The following is a 20,686-nucleotide window of genomic DNA, read 5'->3' as shown; positions in this document are numbered from 1 at the left end:
TTGCCGGGGAGTTAACTAATTTAATTAGCTTTTTCTTAGTGATTAGAACTCTTTTCTTCTTTCTCTTTTCTTTTTTTATTTTTTACCTTTTTATTTTTCCGTTATCGTTAACTTCTTGGGTTCTCAACCTTGTATGCGAAGAACTAGAAATCAAGCGGTATTCATACCCGAGATCGAAAGGTTCTTACATAGAAGGAGGAGAGCAGCACAAAATAACACCGACATGGCCAATCGCACTCTCAAAGAGTATGCAACGCCGTCTACGGCTGAGCCACAAGCTGTTATAGTGTACCCAACGGTTGAGGATGACAACTTTGAAATCAAGCCTGCCCTACTTAACTTGGTGCAGCAAAACCAATTCTCGGGATCCCCCACTGAGGATCCCAATCTTCACATCTCTGTTTTCCTACGAATTAGTGGAACCATGAAGGAGAATCAAGAAGCCGTAAGACTTCATCTCTTTCCCTTTTCCTTAAGGGATAGAGCTAGCGCTTGGTTCCATTCCCTCGAAGTTGGTTCCATTACTTCATGGGATCAGATGAGGCAAGCATTCCTTGCCCGTTTCTTTCCACCATCTAAAACCGCTAAACTTAGAGACCAAATCACGCGGTTCAATCAAAAAGATGGGGAATCTCTCTATGAGGCGTGGGAGCGTTTCAAAGAAATGCTAAGACTTTGTCCCCACCATGGCCTAGAGAAGTGGCTTATAGTCCACACTTTTTATAATGGCTTGTCTTATACCACTAAGATGTCTGTTGATGCAGCTGCAGGTGGAGCACTTATGAACAAGAATTACACGGAGGCGTATGCCTTGATTGAAGACATGGCTCAGAATCATTACAAATGGACCGACGAGAGAGCCATCTCTAGTTCTTCACCCTCCAAAAAGGAGGCAGGTATACACGAAGTCTCTAACTATGATCACCTTGCTTCTAAAATTGATACACTAACTGAAAAACTTGAAAAATTCAATGTTAGTGCTATCAATTCTGCATCTACTCCTTCTTGTGAAATATGTGGTATAGCTGGTCATGCTGGTGTTGATTGCCAACTAGGTAGTGCTATTAATGGTGTTGAGCAAATGAATTATGCTCAATACAACCAAGGGATGCGACAAAATCAAAATTTTTATAAAAACCAAAATCCCTATGGACAAGTAGCACCACCCGGTTATGCAAACAACCAAAGATTCACTCAAAAATCCAATTTGGAAATTTTGTTGGAAAATTCTATTGCCAACCAAAACAAACAACTTCAAGAACTTAAAAACCAAACTGGATTTCTGAATGATTCTCTTTCCAAGCTCAATACCAAGGTTGATTCTATTGCTACTCACTCTAAAATGCTTGAAACACAAATCGCCCAAATAGCCCAACAAGTGGCTACATCTTCCCAAACACCGGGAGTCTTTCCTGGTCAAACCGAAGCCAACCCCAAAGCCCAAGTTAATGTCATATCTTTTAGGGGTAGTAAGTTAGGTGAAACTTTTGCTAAGGTTAAAAACATTGGGAAAGAGAATGTCAGGCCCTTAGGTGATAAAGTTGTGATAGAAGAAGCTAAACCACTTGAAGAAAACAAAACTCCATCCCCCTTAAATCCTGAAAAGCTTAAACTAGAGGGTAAGTTTGAAAAATTTGTTAACATACTTAGGAAGATTTGCATTAAACTTCCCTTTGCTGAAGCTTTGTCTAGGATGCCTCTTTATGCCAAGTTTTTAAAGGAAATTTTTTCAAAGAAAAGGGCTATAGAGCATAATGAGACAATAGCCTTGGCTAAGGAAACTAGTACAATCATCCAAGAAGCACCCCCTAAGCTTAGAGATCCAGGTAGCTTTGCCATACCATGTGAAATTGGGAATGAATCCATAAACAAAGCCTTATGCGACTTAGGAGCTAGTGTTAGTTTGCTGCCTTTGTCTCTTCTTAAAAGGATAGGGATAGGAGAATTGAAACCTACCGAAATGGAACTAAAGATAGTTGATCGTTCTACCATGAAACTTGTAGGATTTGTCGAGGACATACCTGTTAAGATAGAGGGGATATACATCCCCACTGATTTTGTAGTCGTTGACATTGAAGAGGACGACGACGTCCCTATAATCCTAGGTAGACCTTTCCTTACAACTGCAGGAGCTCTCATTGATGTTAAACTTGGTAGGATAGTCTTTCAAGTGAGTGATAAGATGGTAGGATTTGAGTTGGAAAACGTTATGAAAGGTCCCGCTCTTTACTCTTGTTGCATGCTTAACGATCACATTGTGAAAGAACGTTTTATAGCGTCATCTACACAATATGATATCTTTGATCCATTCTAAGGACTCTTTCTAACCGTCAAGCTAATGACATTAAAAGAGCGCTTCGTGGGAGGCAACCCACGCATTTAATTGCTTTTGTTTTGTTCTTCTTTGTTTTAAGTTGTTTTGTAGGTAATTGTCCAAGTGTGATTCGAAAAAAATCAAGAAATTGAAAAATTCTGAAGCCCCCAGGACCAGAAAGGTGGCACGGCCCGTGCTAGGTATGGCACGGCCGTGCCAAGTTTTTAAAGAAAAACATGATGTTGAAGTCAGAAAGATGGCACGGCCCGTGCCAATAGGTGGCACGGCCGTGCCCGACCTCTTGTGCCTATATACAAAAAATTTTCTCTTCTTCTTCCTCATTCTCAAACCACAAATCTCTCTCTACTTTCAAACTTCTCTCTAAACCTCCATAACCTTCAAACCTTCAAACCACCATATCTCCCTCAATTCATAACCAAATCACTCCATTCTTTCACCAATCAACCACAAACTTCACCCAAAACAAAAACCACCACTCAAAAACATCTTTCACCCACTCAACCACATAATTCACCAAACCCTTATCTCCATTAACCCTAACCCCAAAACCACCAAACATTATACAATCTCCACATCTAAAACCATAGACATCACCTAAACATCAACCCCACTTCAAAACCAACCCTTTCTACTCAAATTCTCATCGAAACCCTAACCTTCACCAAAACCCCAAAATCAAATCAAGGTCAAAGGTCTAATGGCTTCACGAAGGAGTGGCAAGGAACCGGCAACATCTTCCGGAGGACCACCGTCAAAGAGAAGAGCACAGGCAAAGAATCATGGCATCACCTTCAAGGATAACAACCAAAAAGAAAGGTATAAAATCCTTATCTCTAAACCTTTGCATCCTTGTAGGTACCCTCATCCTCCTACTATGAATACTTTAGGGATTAGGGACAATGCTTTTGAATTGCTGAATAGATTAGGATGGGGTGAGCTGCTTAGTCCTATGAGAGGGTATGAAAATTTTACTTATGAGTTTTTAAGTTCTATACAATTCACGAAAGATAAGTTGAATTTAGATGACCCCGATCATAGAGTCTCCTTCCGGCTTTTGAATATTGATTACGAGATGTCCCTTGAAAACTTTTGCAATGAAATGGGCTTCGCAAATGCGGGGTTCATCCATGACTCTTGGAATCAAGCTCTAAAGCCGGAAGACTATAACCCTGCTAGCTTTTGGACACGCATCACCTGTAGAAACCAATATGTTCCACGATCCAACAAGGCTAGTAACATCCACAACCCAGTTCTTAGGTACCTTCAGAGAGTAATGGCTTGTACCATTTGGGGTAGGAAAGAAGTAGGAACATGTAGGACGGATGAAATCTTTATGCTTTGGGCTATGCTTACTAATAATCCCGTGAATACTTGTTTTTACATACTTGACTACCTCGCATCAATAGGAACTAAGCCTAATCTTGTAGCTGACATAGTGGTGGGAGGTGTTATTACGTTCATTGCTAGGAAGTTTGGAGTGAGCGAGGAGGAGGGGATAAATGAAATTCAGGGCAACAATAGGCTTAACATAGAGACATTAATCTCTATGAAATTTATCACACATCATCCACCCATGCAATATGCCCTTAAACTCAATGTGCCTATTCTATTTTTGCTCCCTAACCCATCTCGGACTAACACCGCGGTGGAGGAGAATTTGTTGTATGTTGATAATGAACAGGTACCTGAGCAACATGATGAAGGAGAAGGTGCTAACTTGCACCATGAGGAGGAGCACCATGACCATAATGCCGGAGAACTTACTAATAATGAAAGATGGGCATGGATGCAAACTGAGGTGGAGAGGATAAGCACCGAGCAACAAAGGCAAGGTGTGGAACTTTTGGGGCTGAGAAATGATGTCCAAAGGGGCAACCGCTTGTCGGAAGAAAACAATGAAATGCTCCGAAGGATGATGCACCAATTCAACCTCCAAGGTCCTCCTTACGGACCTCAATAAAATGTGAGCTTTCCTCTTCCCTCTCTTCTTTTCTCTTCACTCTTTCTCCCCTTCTTCTTCTACCTCTTCTACTCCATCTTCTTCTTACCCCTTCTCCTTCTTTTTAATTTCTTTTTCTTTTGAATCATTGAGGACAATGCTTCTCCTAAGTGTGGGGGGGCCTAATAAAGTGTCTAGAGTCGTAGTGTCCAAACTCCCTTGAACTTTATTCTTTTGTTTTGTTTTTATAGCAAGAGGCATGACTAAGTAGCTTATTTTTAATGTAAATATGGCATGAAAATTTTTGTTTTGTCTCTTCTTTAGGTCGCCTCTTGTACATGAAAATAGTTTCTTGTGTTTCTTGTGTTCTTGCTATACCCATATCATGTTTTATTGTGAAATTCTCCAATGAGAAAAGCACCCGGTTGCAATCCTTGAGTAAATGTATGAATAGGTATTTTAAGGAACACGTTCTATCTTTAGTGTTAACTTAGACCCTTTAAAGTCTTAAGAGTAAAAGTAGTATAAGTTTGTGTGGGAAATTAATCAATTGTGCCTTATTGTTATATTCCAAATTGTTAAAGTTATAATGGGGCGGGAGAATGGCACCAACATGTGGGGGAAAGGACAATCCCTAACTTCCTAATTGTGGTGGTGACTCCCTAATTTGAACCTAAAGTGAAACAAATTCATCAATGCTAGGGGGAAAGGACAATTACATCCAAAAAGACTTCCTACGCGGAGATGAAACAAACAATAAATTTGCAGCACTACTTAGGGTGATTTTGAATCTAGGGGGAAAGGACAATTACATCCGAGAAGACTCCCTACGAGGATAGATAGCCCCTAAGCATCTGCAGCCCCTTGTGCTTAATTGTTATATCTAATTTAATTTTAACTCGAATTCCCATCACTCTTATATGAAATGAAGAAAGGACTTTTCTCGGTTACTTTAGCACTAAGGATAGAACCTATTCCTCATAATATCTGTCTTATACAGGAGCAAGAAAAGGGTTGGACTGCACACACACACTCACTTGAGACTTGATGTTGGGTAGAATAGGTTCATGAGAAGTATTTGAAATTGTAATTAGTGTACTTGAGGCAAGGCCTTTCTCTAGAGACATTTGTTCTTAATATTGCCATAATCAAATCTTTTGTTGCTACTATGTTTGCTGCCTTTTGCTTGAGGACAAGCAAAGATTCAAGTGTGGGGGAGTTTGATGAGTCATAGACAGTATTAATTATTGCCTTATTTAGTTTAGTTTTATTTTAGATTTGATTTAGTTTTATTGCATTTTATTTTATATTAGAATATTTTACTTCAAATTATGTTTTATTTTATTTTAGGAATAAATATATGGTGGAAGGTGTCTTGGAGCAAAAGAAAGAGGACTGGAGCAAATACAGCACAAGAATACGAAGATACGGGACAAAAATATGTTCCCACCAAGTCAGAAGCTTGGCACGGCCAGTGCCAACATGTGGCACGGCCGTGCCACCTCCAGAAGCCACTTTTGCTGCTTTTTCTTCAAGGCCAAGTTACCCTGTTGCAGCTTTACTGTTTTACCCTTTTAGTTGCTTAGTTTCTAAGTCGATTGTAAAGCTATAAATAGAGTAGCTCTCCACCATGAACAATCATCCTTTACCTTTGTTTATTTCAATTGCAATTTTAATAAAAGTCTTTATTTTCCCTTTTACTTTCTTTGCAATTTATTTTACCGTATTTCTCTCTTCTTCCTCCATGTCTACGATGAACATGAGTGAGTAGACCTCTTAGTCTTAGGATTATTGGGGAGTCTAATGACTCAATCCTAAACAAAACATGTCTAAATCCTAATTTCTATGTAACCCTAATTTCTAATCTAGATTCACCGTCTTAACGTGGATTAACAATTATCAAACTGTGGAAGCGAAAGCGGAGGGTTTGATAATCGTTAATCCATCATCCCAAACATCAATTCATAAAGCGAGAGCGGAGTCTTGATGTTGGAACAAGTGAATCTAGACAATAGTTGCAAAACAGTGAAATAGTCTTTGCAACTATTGAGACAAAGAGTAGTTTCAATCCTCTATGCATCTTCTAGTAATCATGTCAGTGAAATAGGCTTGGTTGCTAGAAGTAAACTCTCACCGGACTTTCATCGGAAAGGTGAGGGGCTAAGGGAAACCGGTCTTTAGAAATTAGTGTGTAAACCATGAAATTAGAAGTTTAGGTTTTGTCAAGTGAAGGATTAGTTATTAAGATGAACCAATGATCCTAAGGCCCTTTTATTATTATTGTTTTTACCTTCAGCAATCAAACTCTTTCTAATCAACTTTCTCTCCTCTAATCATTCATTAAAAGTTAATTAAATTGACCAACTCCCTAGCGGAACGATACTCTACTTACTACTATTACTTCGATAGGTCGTGCGCTTGCGGTTTGACTCTATCACTTGCTGGCTCCTTGCCACTTCTCCTTGAAGCCATTGAACCTTGAGCTTTGGTTGACCTTGAGTTTTGGGTGAAGGTTAGGGTTGGGAAGAGTTTTAGTAGAAAGGGTTGGTTTAGGATTGGGGTTAATGTTTTAGTAAGGTTTATGGGTTTAGATGTGGAGATTGGTTAGGATTTTGTGGTGTTTGGGTTGGGTTTTGAAAGATTAGGGTTTTGGTGAATTGTGTGTTTGAGTGGATGAAAGTTGTTTTTGATTGGTGGTTTGTGTTTGTAATGAAGTTTGTGATTGTTTTAGTGAAAGAATGGAGTGATTTGGTGGAGATTTGATGGAGATATGAAGGTTTGAGGTTTGATAGTTATGGAGGTTTAGAGGGAGGTTTAGAAGATGAAAGAAGGTTGTGGTTTGTGAATGAGGGAGAAGAAGAGAAAAAATGTGAGTATATAGGGGCTAGAGGTCGGGCACGGCCGTGCCAACTTACTGGAGTTTTGGCCTCTTTTTACTTGAAATATCTGGCACGGCCATGCCAACCTTAGCACGGGCCGTGCCAACCTTCTGGACATAGGGGCTTCAAAATTTTCAACTTTTCTTGAATCACACTCGGACAATTACCTACAAAACACTTAAAACAAAGGAAAACAAACAAAATAAAGCAAATAAATGCGTGGGTTGCCTCCCACGAAGCGCTCTTTTAGTGTCATTAGCTTGATGGTTAGAAAGAGTCCTTAGAATGGATCAAAGATATCATATTGTGTAGATGACGTTATAAAACGTTCTTTCACATTATGATCGTTAAGCATGCAACAAGAATAAAGAGCGGGACCCTTCATAACATTTTCCAACTCAAATCCTACCATCTTATCATTCACTTGAAAGACTATCCTACCGCTCTTGACATCTATAAGAGCTCCCGCAGTGGCTAGGAAAGGTCTACCTAGGATTATAGGGACGTCTTCGTCCTCTTTAATGTCAACGACTACAAAATCAGTTGGGATGTATATCCCTTCTATCTTAACAGGTATGTCCTCAACAAATCCTACTAGTTTCATGGTAGAACGATCAGCTAACTTCAATTCTATTTCGGTAGGTTTCAACTCTCATATCCCTATCCTTTTAAGAAGAGACAAAGGCAGCAAACTAACACTAGCTCCTAAGTCACATAAGGTTTTGTTTATGGTTTCATTCCCAATTTCACATGGTATGACAAAGCTACCTGGATCTCTAAGCTTAGGGGGTGCCTCTTGAATGATTGCACTAGTTTCCTTGGCCAAGGCTATTGTCTCACTATGCTTTACAGCCCTTTTCTTTGAAAAAATTTCCTTTAAAAACTTGGCATATAGAGGCATCCTAGACAAAGCTTTAGCAAAGGGAAGTTTAATGCAAATCTTCCTAAGTATGTTGACAAATTTTTCAAACTTACCCTCTAGTTTAAGCTTATCCAGATTTAAGGGGGATGGAGTTTTGTTTTCTTCAAGTGGTTTTGCTTCTTCTATCACAATTTTATCACCTAAAGGCTTGACGCTTTCTTTCCCAATGTTTTTAACCTTAGCAAAAGTTTCGCCTAACTTACTACCCCCAAAAGATATGACATTAACTTGGGCTTTGGGATTGGCTTCGGTTTGACCAGGAAAGACTCCCGGTGCTTGAGAAAGAGTGGACACTTGTTGAGCTATTTGGGAGATTTTTGTTTCAAGCATATTAGAATGAGTAGAGATAGAATCAACTTTGGTATTGAGCTTGGAAAGAGAATCATTCAGAAATCCAGTTTGGTTTTTGAGTTCTTGAAGTTGTTTGTTTTGGTTGGCAATAGAATTTTCCAACAAAATTTCCAAATTAGATTTCTGAGTGAATCTCTGGTTGTTTGCGTAACCGGGTGGTGCTACTTGTCCATAGGGATTTTGGTTTTTATAAAAATTTTGATTTTGTCTCATCCCTTGGTTGTATTGAGCATAGTTCATTTGCTCAACACCGTTAATAGCACTACCTTGTTGGAAATCAACACCAGCACGACCAGTTATACCACAAATTTCACAAGAAGGAGTAGAAGCAGAATTGATAGCACTAACATTGAGTTTTTCAAGTTTTTCAGTTAGTGTATCAATTTTAGAAGCAAGGTAATCATAGTTAGAGACTTCGTACATACCTGCCTCCTTTTTGGAGGATGAAGAACTAGTGATGGTTCTCTCGTCGGTCCATTTGTAATGATTTTGAGCCATGTCTTCAATCAAGGCATATGCCTCCGTATAATTCTTGTTCATGAGAGCTCCACCTGCAGCTGCATCAACAGACATCTTAGTGGTATAAGTCAAGCCATTATAAAAAGTGTGGACTATAAGCCACTTCTCTAGGCCATGGTGGGGACAAAGTCTTAGCATTTCTTTGAAATGCTCCCACGCTTCATAGAGAGATTCCCCATCTTTTTGGTTGAACCGAGTGATTTGGTCTCTAAGTTTAGCGGTTTTAGATGGTGGAAAGAATCGGGCAAGGAATGCTTGCCTCATCTGATCCCATGAAGTAATGGAACCGACTTCGAGGGAATGGAACCAAGCGCTAGCTCTATCCCTTAAGGAAAAGGGAAAGAGATGAAGTCTTACAGCCTCTTGGTTCTCCTTCATGGTTCCACTAATTCGTAGGAAAACAGATATGTGAAGCTTGGGATCCTCAGTGGGGGATCCCAAGAATTGGTTTTGCTGCACCAAGTTAAGTAGGGCAGGCTTAATTTCAAAGTTGTCATCCTCAACCGTTGGGTACACAATAACAGCTTGTGGCTCAGCCATAGACGACGTTGCATACTCTTTGAGAGTGCGATTAGCCATGGCGGTGTTATTTCGTGCGTCTCTCTTTCGTTTATGCAAATACCTTTCGATCTCGTTGATTATTACAACTCGATTCCTTGTTTTTCGCATAAAAAATTGGTAACCCAAGAAGTTAAAGATAACAGAAAAATAAAAATAAAAAAGGAAAAGAAAGAGAAGAAGAGAGAGGATTCTAATCACTAGAAAAAAAAAAGTTAATTAAATTAGTTAACTCCCCGGCAACGGCGCCAAAAACTTGATAGGGCCAAACCGCAAGTGCACGGCCTATCGAAGTAATAGTAGTAAGTAGAGTATCGTTCCACTAGGGAGTTGTTCAATCTAATTAACTTTTAGAAAATGATTAGGGAGAAAGAAATAAGAAGTTTGAGAGTGCAGTTGTTTGAAAGTAAATAACAATAATAATAAAGAGCCTTGGGATCATTGGTTCATCATAATAACGAATCTTTTCACAAGCAAGCCTTAAACTTTATAATTCCATGTTAATCTTAATTTCTAAGGAAAAGTTTCTCTTTAGCATATCACAGCTTCTCTCGAAGTCAGTGAGTGTATCCCTCCAACAACCACACCTATTCTCATGGGTGATTGCCTTTGGGACCCTTGAAGTTCAAAACATTATGTGTCCCAAGGTTTGCTAGGCTATTCTCATGTTTCGCAAACCTTGTCTAAATTCACTTGTTCGAATATCAAAGCTCCGCGTTCGCTTTATGAATTGATATATGTGATGATGAATTAACCATTATCAAACCCTCCCCGTTCGCTTCCACAGTTTGATAATAATTAATTCATGTTAAAACGGTGAATTTAGATTAGGAATTAAGGTAACATATAATTAGGGTTTAAGGCTTGGCTTGATCCGGATTACGCCATTAGACTTATCTAACAATCCCAAGACAAAGAAGTCTACTCACTCATGTTCATCGTAGACAAAGGGGAAGAAGAGAGAATGCGATAAAGTAAATTGCGAGAAAAGAAAGTAAAAGGAAATAAAGACTTTATTGAAATAATACTTGAAATATTCAAAGTAAAGGTGAATGTTTATGGTGGAGAGCTACTCTATTTATAGCTTTACAATTGACTTAGAAACTAAGCAACTAAAAGGGCAAAACAGTAAAGCTGCAACAGGGTAACTTGAGCTTGAAGAAAAAGCAACAAAAGTGGCCTCTGGAGGTGGCACGGCCGTGCCACATGTTGGCACTGGCCGTGCCAAGCTTCTGACTTGGTGGGAACATATTTTTGTTCCGTATCTTCGTATTTTCGCACTGTATTTGCTCCAGTCCTCTTTCTTTTCCTCCAAAACACCTTCCACCATATATTCGTTCCTAAAATATAATAAAAAGCAATTTGAAGTAAAATATTCAAAAAGGAAATAAATTGCAATAAAATCAAATCAAATCTTTAATAAAACTAAACTAAGTAATGCATTAAATTAGACTAATTATTGACTCATCAATCATGAGCAGTTTGAGAAGTTGCAGCAGCTTTCCCACTTCTGGTTCTCTTCTTCAGAACCGCATCAACATTCATGTCCAGAACCTCTTCTTGAATTGATGGTAGACCAGGACCAACATTCACCTTAGCAAGAGCCTTCTCCTTCTTTGCCTTCTTGGCTTTCTTTGCAGGTTGTTCTGGAGCATCATCCAGATACTCATCCTTGGTGATTGCTTTTCTCTTGGACTTTCTGCTTCTTACTACAGGCAAAGCACCACCATACATGTTCTCAAGAACATCTTCAAGCCTGATGACCTTACCAGTTGTTGCAAAATGGTCTTTGATGTAATTCATATGGACTTCAAGAGGGTCCTTCTTGCATATGGGAGGAAAGTCTTCCATCAGATTTGACTGTGCATTTGATTCACTCAAGTCAGTGCTGAGCTTTGTGAAGGTGTCAATCAGCTTCATGTTCTTGAATGTTCTCCCATTGATGACCTTGCCAGTCTCAGTGTCAAGCTGCTCATCAGTGAAGAAGTTGACATTGCTGAGAGTTTTCAAAATCCCTCCTTGATGAAGGATCTTTGAGATGAGTCATCCATAGGGAACCCAACATCTTCTCCTCTCCTGGCTTTCCCTAAGCTCCTTGATCATATGCTTGAAGATATATTTGGGCACATTTGCTTTTTCCTTCGTGATGAATTAGTGAAGGAATACCCTGTGCTCTAGAGATGGTTGATCATTACCACCACCTTTTGGTAGCAGGTTCTCATTCTGAATCTTCAGAAGCATTTTCTTCTCCATGCTCAAATCACCATATGCACCCTTCTTTGTGTTGTTGAGCATGGATTGATTTACAATCTCATTCCATGGACTGGTCTTGGGATTAGATATCCCACCTGTGTGTTTTCCTGATGCATCTCTTTTGAGAAAAAAATGCTATAATCTCTTCTGAGATGAAAACTGGAATGCCCATGATGCTAGACCTGATTTCAGTGCATCTGAATGGTTCCAGCCCCATTTCTTCTCTTGTCTTCCCTTTCAAGGTGGGGTCAATCAACACCTTCTCTGTTTCTTCCCACTTAGCAGAATTTCTATCAAAGACATGCGCTCTCACCCAGAAGTGCCTAACCAAGGTCTTGTATGTTGGGCCATTCAACATATTAAAGTATTCCATTAGACCTTGTGCTTCAAAATAGCTGCTGATGTCACACCCATGATGTGCTAAAGAGATGAAGTCCACCGGATTCTCTATTTGTATTCTAAGATGTCATTCTTCCAAAGACATGGTTCTTCTTGCATGCTTGAAGATGTCATCGGTCGGTCTGTGCTTCTTGCATGCTTGAAAATGTTTCTTGAACAGAACTTGAACTTGCCATTGATGTTGAAGAAAGCTTTTTAGGGTTCTAGGTTTTGATTGCAGAGAATGCATTTTAATTCGCAGAGAACAGTTGAGAATAGAAAGTGTTTGTTGTGAAGTGAGTAGTGTGTGAATTGTCTAAGTGTTTTGAGTAAAAACGATTGCAATTCAGTAGGGGACAAACAAACACAGCATTAATGACTTAGGGGGCGCCAGATAGTACTTTCAAAGCATAAAATCATCATTGCCCTCTTACGCTATACACCAGTACACATAAGCCACATTAGAGTTTTTTAGAGTAACTGCCAAAAAATCATCATTGCCCTCTTCCAGCGTTTCCACTAACTCTGCTATTCAGGAGCACAAAGTCTAGCTTCTGGAGTTCAGATGCTGATGTCATCTTCATAAGCACAATTTCTTCAGAACCTCAATAAAGAGCTTCTGATGGACCACAACTTCTGAACGACTTCAGGACCTAAATTCCTATTCAGGAGCAAGCAAACTTTAATCAGTCACAAAGTGCAAGTTCAAATTTTTCTTTATAAAGTCAAATCTTTCCACAGTTAAAGGCTTAGAAAATATATCAGCCCATTGATGCTCAGTATCAATGAATTGTATATCTAAGATTCCTTTTTGAACATAGTCTCTAATAAAGTTGTGTTTGATTTCAATATGCTTGGCTTTTGAATGTAGAATTGGATTCTTTGACAAACAAATAGCAGCAGTATTATCACAATAAATGGGAATACTGTTAGCATTAATCTGATAGTCTTCCAACTGATGTTTCATCCAAAGTAGTTTTGTACAACAACTTGCTGCTGAGATGGATTTGAAGGTGAGAAAAACACAAGAAGGGGGGGTTGAATTGTGTTTTTAAAAATTCTTCAATTTCTCCTAAAAACTGAACACACTGATCAGATGCTAAGTGAGACAGCTTCTGAAGTGATAATCAGAATCTAAATGCAGCGAAATAAAACAGAGAGAGAGAAGAAGAACGACACAAAGCAATTATACTGGTTCCTTCCACAATCCGGAAGTAGTCCAGTCCCCCTTGCACTTCCAAGGAGATTTCACTATGAGTAATATCTGATTACAAATGCTCAAGCACATAAGCAAGAGACTTCCTTTGCTCAAGCACACAAGCTAGAGACTTCCTTTACTCAAGAACACAATCAAGAGACTTCCTGCTCAAGCACAACTGCAAGAGACTTCCTAACTAAACAAAATTACACAGAAAATTGTTTAAGGTTGAACACTTGATATACAATCAGAGGTGCTCTCAATACAAATCAGATACAGACTCAATGGACTTAAGAATTTCTAAGATATGACTTTAAGACACAGAAATTCTAAGTGAATGCAGAACAATTTCAGCAGAGATTTGGCACTTGTAAAAATGTTATGAGTCTTTCGTTCAGCGTTCTTGCATTACCAAATCTTTAGGTCTTCACTCCTTTATATAGAGGTGTGAAAGAGACGTTGTGAAATTGCCAGCACACCAAAGAGTCGTTGTTGAAGCTTGATCTTTCACCAATGATCTTTTGCCTGATTTGGTTGTTGTCCTATGAAGAACCAATTTGAAATCCATTCCTTATCCAAAGGAACATATATGCAGGCGAGACCGTATTATGGAGCTGTTTTCTTGTCTTGTAGCGTGGACACAAAACAGAGTAGTGGAGAACGTGGTTGTACAATTCGTACAAAGTACAATGTCAACGCTTTCATCCAAATTGCAAGCACATGCCTTTTGAAATGACCGTTGCAATGTTCCACTAATTTTCTGCTGTGTTTTCGAAACCAATAGACAGCTTTTGCAATGCAGATTCTTCAATCTTTGAATGTTTTGCAAATTCAGTTGATCTTCAGCTTTTGGTGAAATGACTTCTGATGAGGCAGCTTCTGATGATGCAGCTTCTGATGAAGTAGCTTCTGCAGCTTCTGATGGTGCAGTTTCTTCAGCTTCTGATGATGTGGCTTCTGGACCTCTTGTCTTCAGAAGCATTATTCTTCAGGAGCAGCTTTACTTCAGGAGCGCTATTTCTTCAGGAGCAGCTTGACTTCAGGAGCGCTTTGCCTTCAGAATCATCTAAGCTTCATTTTCTTTTGCTCTTTATTTGCTCATTCAGAACCAAACAATGGTGTAACTTTTTAACTGTGGTCCTGTACACTTGAACAAATATTAGCTAGTCCAATTTACAATTTTTAATACCTTGTTATCATCAAAACTCTTTAAGGATCATTGTTAAACACATTTTGTTCCAACAATATCCCCCTTTTTGATGATGACAAACAATAGTATTTAAAAATTGATCAATTGTTGTTAATCTAATTAACAAGTTGACTTTGGGGTTCTGAGGTTTGTAAGCTCAGAATCTGAGGTTTGTAAGCTCAAACTCCCCCTAAGTCTGATAGTCTTTAAGGTGAGGTTTGTAAGCTCCCCCTAAGTTCTATCCAGGTTAATTAAATTCATTTTTCGCACAATAAAATTATCAGAGCTTTAAAGAATGAATCAATGAAAGAATTAATTAGGAGATAAGAAGAATGGTTCAATTAATTTTACTTGAATTTTGATACTCCTTCTTTCGTTCATAGCTTATACCAGTAAGGTAAAAAATGATAGAAGTTTTTCAAAAAATTTCAAATGCCATTAATGGGGCTCAGAGCCTTTAAATACTTGTCACATATACTCCCCCTTTTGTCATTATCAAAAAGATTAAAAAAAATAAGCACAAAAGACAAAAAGATTTGAGAAAAATTCAAACATGAAGAGAGTATAATAGAAAAATAACTAAGTCAATTAGTGCAATGTAAATGAACAAGAATATCCAGGCATTGTACAGAAATCAGAAGTAGCTAAGCAGTCAGAACCATTAAGCACACAGAAACATAGAAAAACAAGATGGTTTCAGAAGCAAGGACTAAGAATTTAAAACAAACAACAAACAAAAGATAACACTAAGGTGTGCAACTAAGGGTTGGTTTGTTGTTGTTTCTTCATCTTCTCCATTTCTTCAATTTTCTTCTGCAACTGGTCTTCAAGAAATTGTTGCCTTTGGAGAAGAGCCTGTTCCCTTTCTCTAGCCTCTTGCTGCTGCTGTGCCATCTGTTTCTTAAGAAGCTTACACAACCTTGCTTCTCTGGTCAAGTAGTCCATTTCTAAGAAGAAAGGCTGGTTTGCCAGGAGCAGTGTAGGATTTCTAACTCTGAGACTCTGATTCAGATTTTCCATAAGCCTTCTGACTGAAGCTTGCTTGACTCTGATGCACTTAGCCTTTATGTTTTCAATTAGCTCAGTTGCCCGGTTCTGAAGTGATGCCCAGAAGTCTTCATATGCGTTGGTGAGATCAATTGTCATCCATTGATCCACCAGATTATGCATTTGAGAGAGAATAGAGAGTAGCTCAGCATTAATATATCCAGATTCCAGGGTGTTTGTGGGTGGTTGTTCAAGAATTTCAGGATCAGAATCACTAAGTTCAGGGTCTTGAACAGGGCTAGAAATTGGAATGGTGATGTGTTGAGTTGGGGTTGAGGTTGATGGTTGGTCAGAAGCAATGTGTGCGGTAGAGGTTAGGTCTTGGACATTGACTTGAGAGTTGTCAATATCCATGGGAGTTGGTTGGGGTTCAATGTGCTCTGGTTGGGTTTCAGTTTCAGTTGGTGGTTGTTGTGGTGAAGTTGATGTTTGAGTGTTGAGTTGGGGGTCAATGGTAGCTGTTGGTGATTGTGGGGGTGTTGTGGGTTTATGTGGTTCAGGTGTTTGTTGATGGGGGTTTTCTGAAGCAACATTTTCAGAAGCAGCTGCTTCTGGAGTTGTTTCAGAGGCTTTTTCTGAGGTAGACTCAACATTTTCTGGAGGAATCATGTTGAGAGGTTGAATGTTAAGGGGTTGAGGGTTAAGGCGAAAGATAGTATCAATGACTCTTTCTCTCTGCTCAGCCATTTCAGCCAACTTCTCATTAATTATGTGACCAACTGGTTCATAAGTAGTTGACTGAGAGGGCTTTTTGTTGGTTTTGGTTGATGTTGACTGGCTTTTTACTGGTTTTTGAAAGAGTTGAGCTAAGGGTATATCATCATCAGAATCATCAGATTCTAATAATGATGAGGATGCGGAATCTGATGATATATTAATTACCTTCTCTGGTTCAGGATCAGAATCTGTTGGAACAAAATGTGTTTAACAATGAACCTTAAAGAGTTTTGATGATAACAAGGTATTAAAAATTGTAAATTGGACTAGCTAATATTTGTTCAAGTGTACAGGACCATAATTATAAAGTTACATCATCATTGGTTCTGAATGAGCAAATAAAGAGCTATGGAAACAACAAAAATTTGAAGCTTGGACGCTCCTGAAGGCAACTTGCTCCTGAAGAAAAAGCGCTCCTGAAGTCAAGCTGCTCCTGAAGAAATAGCGCTCCTGAAGTAAGCTGCTCCTGAAGAATAGTGCTTCTGAAGACAAGAGGTCCAGAAGCCACATCATCAGAAGCTGCAGAAGTCATCTCATCAGAAGCTGCATCATCAGAAGCTGCATCATCAGAAGCTGCCTCATCAGAAGCCATTTCACCAGAAGCTGAATATAAACTGGATTTGCAAAGAATCAAGAATTGAAGAATCATCAATGCAAAAGCTGTCTATTGGATTCGAAAACACAAACAAAGGATTAGTGGAGTTTGCAACGGTCATTTCAAAGGTGTTTGAAGGTGTGTGTTTGCAATTTGGACGAAAGCGTTGACATTGTACTTTGTACGAATTGTACAACCACGTTCTCCACTACTCTGTTTTGTGTCTGCGCTTCAAGACAAGAAAACAGCTCCAGAATACGGTCTCGCCTGCATAGATGTTCCTTTGGATAAGGAATGGATTTCAAATTTGTTCTTCATAGGACAACAACCAAATCAGGCAAAAGATCATTGGTGAAAGATCAAGCTTCAACAACGACTCTTTGGTGTGCTGGCAATTTCACAACGTCTCTTTCACACCTCTATATAAAGGAGTGAAGACCTAGAGAATTGGTAATGCAAGAACGCTGAACGAAAGACTCACAAGATTTTCACAAGTACCAAACCTCTGCTGAAATTGTTCTGCATTCACTTAGAATTTCTGTGTCTCAAAGTCATATCTTAGAAATTCTTAAGTCCATTGAGTCTGTATCTGATTTGTATTGTGAGCACCTCTGATTGTATATCAAGTGTTCAACCTTAAACAATTTTCTGTGTAATTTTGTTTAGTTAGGAAGTCTCTTGCAGTTGTGCTTGAGCAGGAAGTCTCTTGATTGTGTTCTTGAGCAAAGGAAGTCTCTTGCTTGTGTGCTTGAGCATTGGAAGTCTCTTGCTTGTGTGCTTGAGCATTTGTAATCAGATATTACTCATAGTGAAATCTCCTTGGAAGTGCAAGGGGGACTGGACTACTTCCGGATTGTGGAAGGAACCAGTATAATTGCTTTGTGTCGTTCTTCTTCTCTCTCTCTGCTTTATTCCGCTGCATTTAGATTCTGATCATCACTTCAGAAGCTGTCTCACTTAGCTTCTGATCAGTGTATTCAGTTTTTAGGAGAAACGAAGAATTTTTCAAAACACAATTCAACCCCCCCTTCTTGTGTTTTTCTCACCTTCAATTGGTATCTAGAGCCTTGGTCTGTTGTGTAACACTTAACCGTGCAACAGTCAAAGATCTGAGAAAAACATGACTACTCCTCCTCCTAATGGTTCTGGTTCTAGTGATACTAGCTATAAACATGTCTCACATGATTACAGTGATAGTAAGAAAACCAGTGTTGGAAAAGTTCCAAAGTTCAATGGAGAAGCTGAAGAGTTCTCTTGGTGGAAGACCAACTTTTACAGTTACATCATGAGCCTGGATGAAGAATTATGGGATATTCTGGAAGATGGTGTTGGTGATTTGGTCCTTGATGAAGAAGGAGCTGCTGTGGATAGAAAGAAACATACTCCAGAACTGAGGAAACTTTACAAGAAGCATCATATTATCAGAGGAGCTCTTGTCACTGCCATACCCAAAGCAGAATACATGAAGATGAGTGACAAATCCACTGCTAAAGCTATGTTTGCTTCTCTCTGTTCAAATTATGAAGGGAGCAAGAAGGTCAAAGAAGCAAAGGCTCTCCTGCTTGTACATCAGTATGAGTTATTCAAGATGAAGGATGATGAAACTATTGAGGAGATGTACTCAAGGTTTCAAACCTTAGTTTCTGGGCTACAGATTCTAAAGAAGAGCTATGTTGCTTCTGATCATGTAAGCAAGATTCTCAGAAGCTTACCTGCCAGATGGAGACCGAAGGTGACTGCCATTGAGGAAGCTAAAGATTTAAACACTTTAAGTGTCGAAGATCTTGTTAGTTCTCTCAAAGTTCATGAGTTAAGTCTTAATGAACATGAGTCTACTAAGAAGAGTAAATCAATAGCTCTTCCATCCAAAGGCAAGTCATCAAAAGCTCTCAGAGTGGTTGAATCTGAAGAGGAAGAACAGTCAAGTTCAGATTCTGAACCAGATGCTGCTGAAATGGCCATGCTCTCAAACAGACTTCAATATCTGGCCAAGAAGAATAGAAAGTTTCTCGCCAAAAGGGGTAACTCCAGAAGCTCAAGGAAAGAAGATCAGAAGGGATGCTTCAACTGTAAGAAGCCTGGACACTTCATTGCTGAATGCCCTGATCTTCAAAGAGAAAAGTCAAAGGACAAGTCAAAGAGGTCTACATTCAAACCAAGCAAATTCAAGAAGCAGATTAAGCAGAGTTTAATGGCAACCTGGGATGATTTGGGTAGTGAATCTGGATCTGATAAAGAGGAAGCTGATGAAGATGCAAAGGTAGCTGTTGGGTTGGTAGCAACAGCAACTTCAGAAGCTGGATCAGATTCAGACTCAGAAGATGAAAATGAGGTATATTCCAAAATTCCCAGAGATGAACTTGTTGAGTCACTTAAAGAACTTCTTACACATTTTGAAGTAAGAACCAATGAGTTGAAGGATTTAAAAGAAAAATATGCTGATTTGGTACAACAGCAAAAATCAACTCTATTGGATCTGAAAGCTTCTGAACAAGGACTTAGGGGCTTTGACTTCATGTGTAAAACATATGAAGACCAGCTCAGGTTCTTATGTCAGAAGCTACAAGAAAAGTGTAATGAAAAACCTTTAAGTAATCATGAAATTGCTCTTGAAGATTTCATTATATCTGGCATTGACAGAAGCAGAGTAGCTTCTATGATTTATAGCATTTACAAGAACAATGGCAGAGGAATTGGTTTTCCAGAAGTGAAACTTGATAAAACCAATCTAAAGTCTTGTTGTGAATGCATCAAGGAAGGTCTGAAAACATTCTTTGTACCAGAAGGTGCTGAGTTGGAAACTGTTGTTCAATCAGAACCTGAAGCTTCGAGGTCTAAGGCTAAGATTACTTCAAAGCCAAAGAACTCTAAGTCAAAGGTTATGATCAAATCTGATTCCAAGACTTCAAAAGTTAGGATCCTGAAAAGATCAGAACCTATTCCTCAGAGTCTGGTGAAACCAAAATCTGGGGTTCTGAAGTCTAAGTTTCAGAAGAAGACAGTTACTGCTTCTGAAGTACCAAAACCTAAGGTAATGGTTAATTAGAAGCAACCCAACTCACAGCACAAGGTACAAGAAGTGAAGAGTAAAGCCTTAAGTACTAACCTTCCAGGACCCATAGAACAATGGGTACCTAAATCTAAAAATGTCAATGATGCAGGTATGTCTAAGAGCAGTGCCAAAGCAAAGGTCATGGTACCTAGACAGTGGTTGCTCAAGACACATGACAGGAGACAAGTCCATGTTCCTCAGTCTAACAATGAAAGAGGGAGGAAATGTGAAATTTGGAGGCAACCAGTCAGGCAAGATCATAGGTACAGGAACTATTGGTAATTCCTCTACCTCAATTAATAATGTATGGTTGGTAGATGGTCTTGAACATAACCTTTTGAGCATTAGTCAATTTTGTGATAATGGTTATAATGTGCTTTTTGAAAAACCCAACTGTACAGTAATCAACAAGGAAGACAAATCCATTGTGTTCAAGGGAAAGAGAGTTGACAATGTCTATGAAATCAATTTTTCTGAACTGGCTGATCAGAAGGTGATTTGCCTACTATCAGTGAATGATAAGAAATGGATGTGGCACAGAAGGTTGGGACATGCTAACTGGAGGTTAATCTCTAAGCTTAGTAAGTTACAACTTGTGAAAGGGCTACCAGACATTGACTATCATTCAGATGCACTTTGTGGTGCATGTCAGAGAGGGAAAATTGTGAAATCATCTTTTAAAACCAAAGACATTGTCTCAACCTCAAGACCTTTAGAATTACTCCATATTGATTTATTTGGACCAGTGAGTACT

General features: G+C 39.0%; 2 non-coding genes across 2 annotated transcripts; one reads left to right on the top strand and one right to left on the bottom strand.

The window, feature by feature from the left end:
- Positions 1–586: 586 nt before the first annotated feature.
- Positions 587–693, bottom strand: LOC146937875 (small nucleolar RNA R71). The gene has a single exon (XR_015033624.1). It is a non-coding gene; the product is annotated as a small nucleolar RNA R71 (small nucleolar RNA).
- Positions 694–9,054: 8,361 nt separating this feature from the next.
- Positions 9,055–9,161, top strand: LOC146937874 (small nucleolar RNA R71). Its single transcript, XR_015033615.1, has one exon. It is a non-coding gene; the product is annotated as a small nucleolar RNA R71 (small nucleolar RNA).
- Positions 9,162–20,686: the final 11,525 nt, after the last annotated feature.

This window comes from Medicago sativa, chromosome 3, assembly GCF_051527215.1.
Source record: "Medicago sativa cultivar Bolivia chromosome 3, Bolivia_mono, whole genome shotgun sequence".
Classification (NCBI taxonomy): Eukaryota; Viridiplantae; Streptophyta; class Magnoliopsida; order Fabales; family Fabaceae; genus Medicago; species Medicago sativa.
The sequence above is the reverse complement of the archived record's forward strand: the minus strand, read 5'-3'. Positions and strand labels throughout refer to the sequence as shown.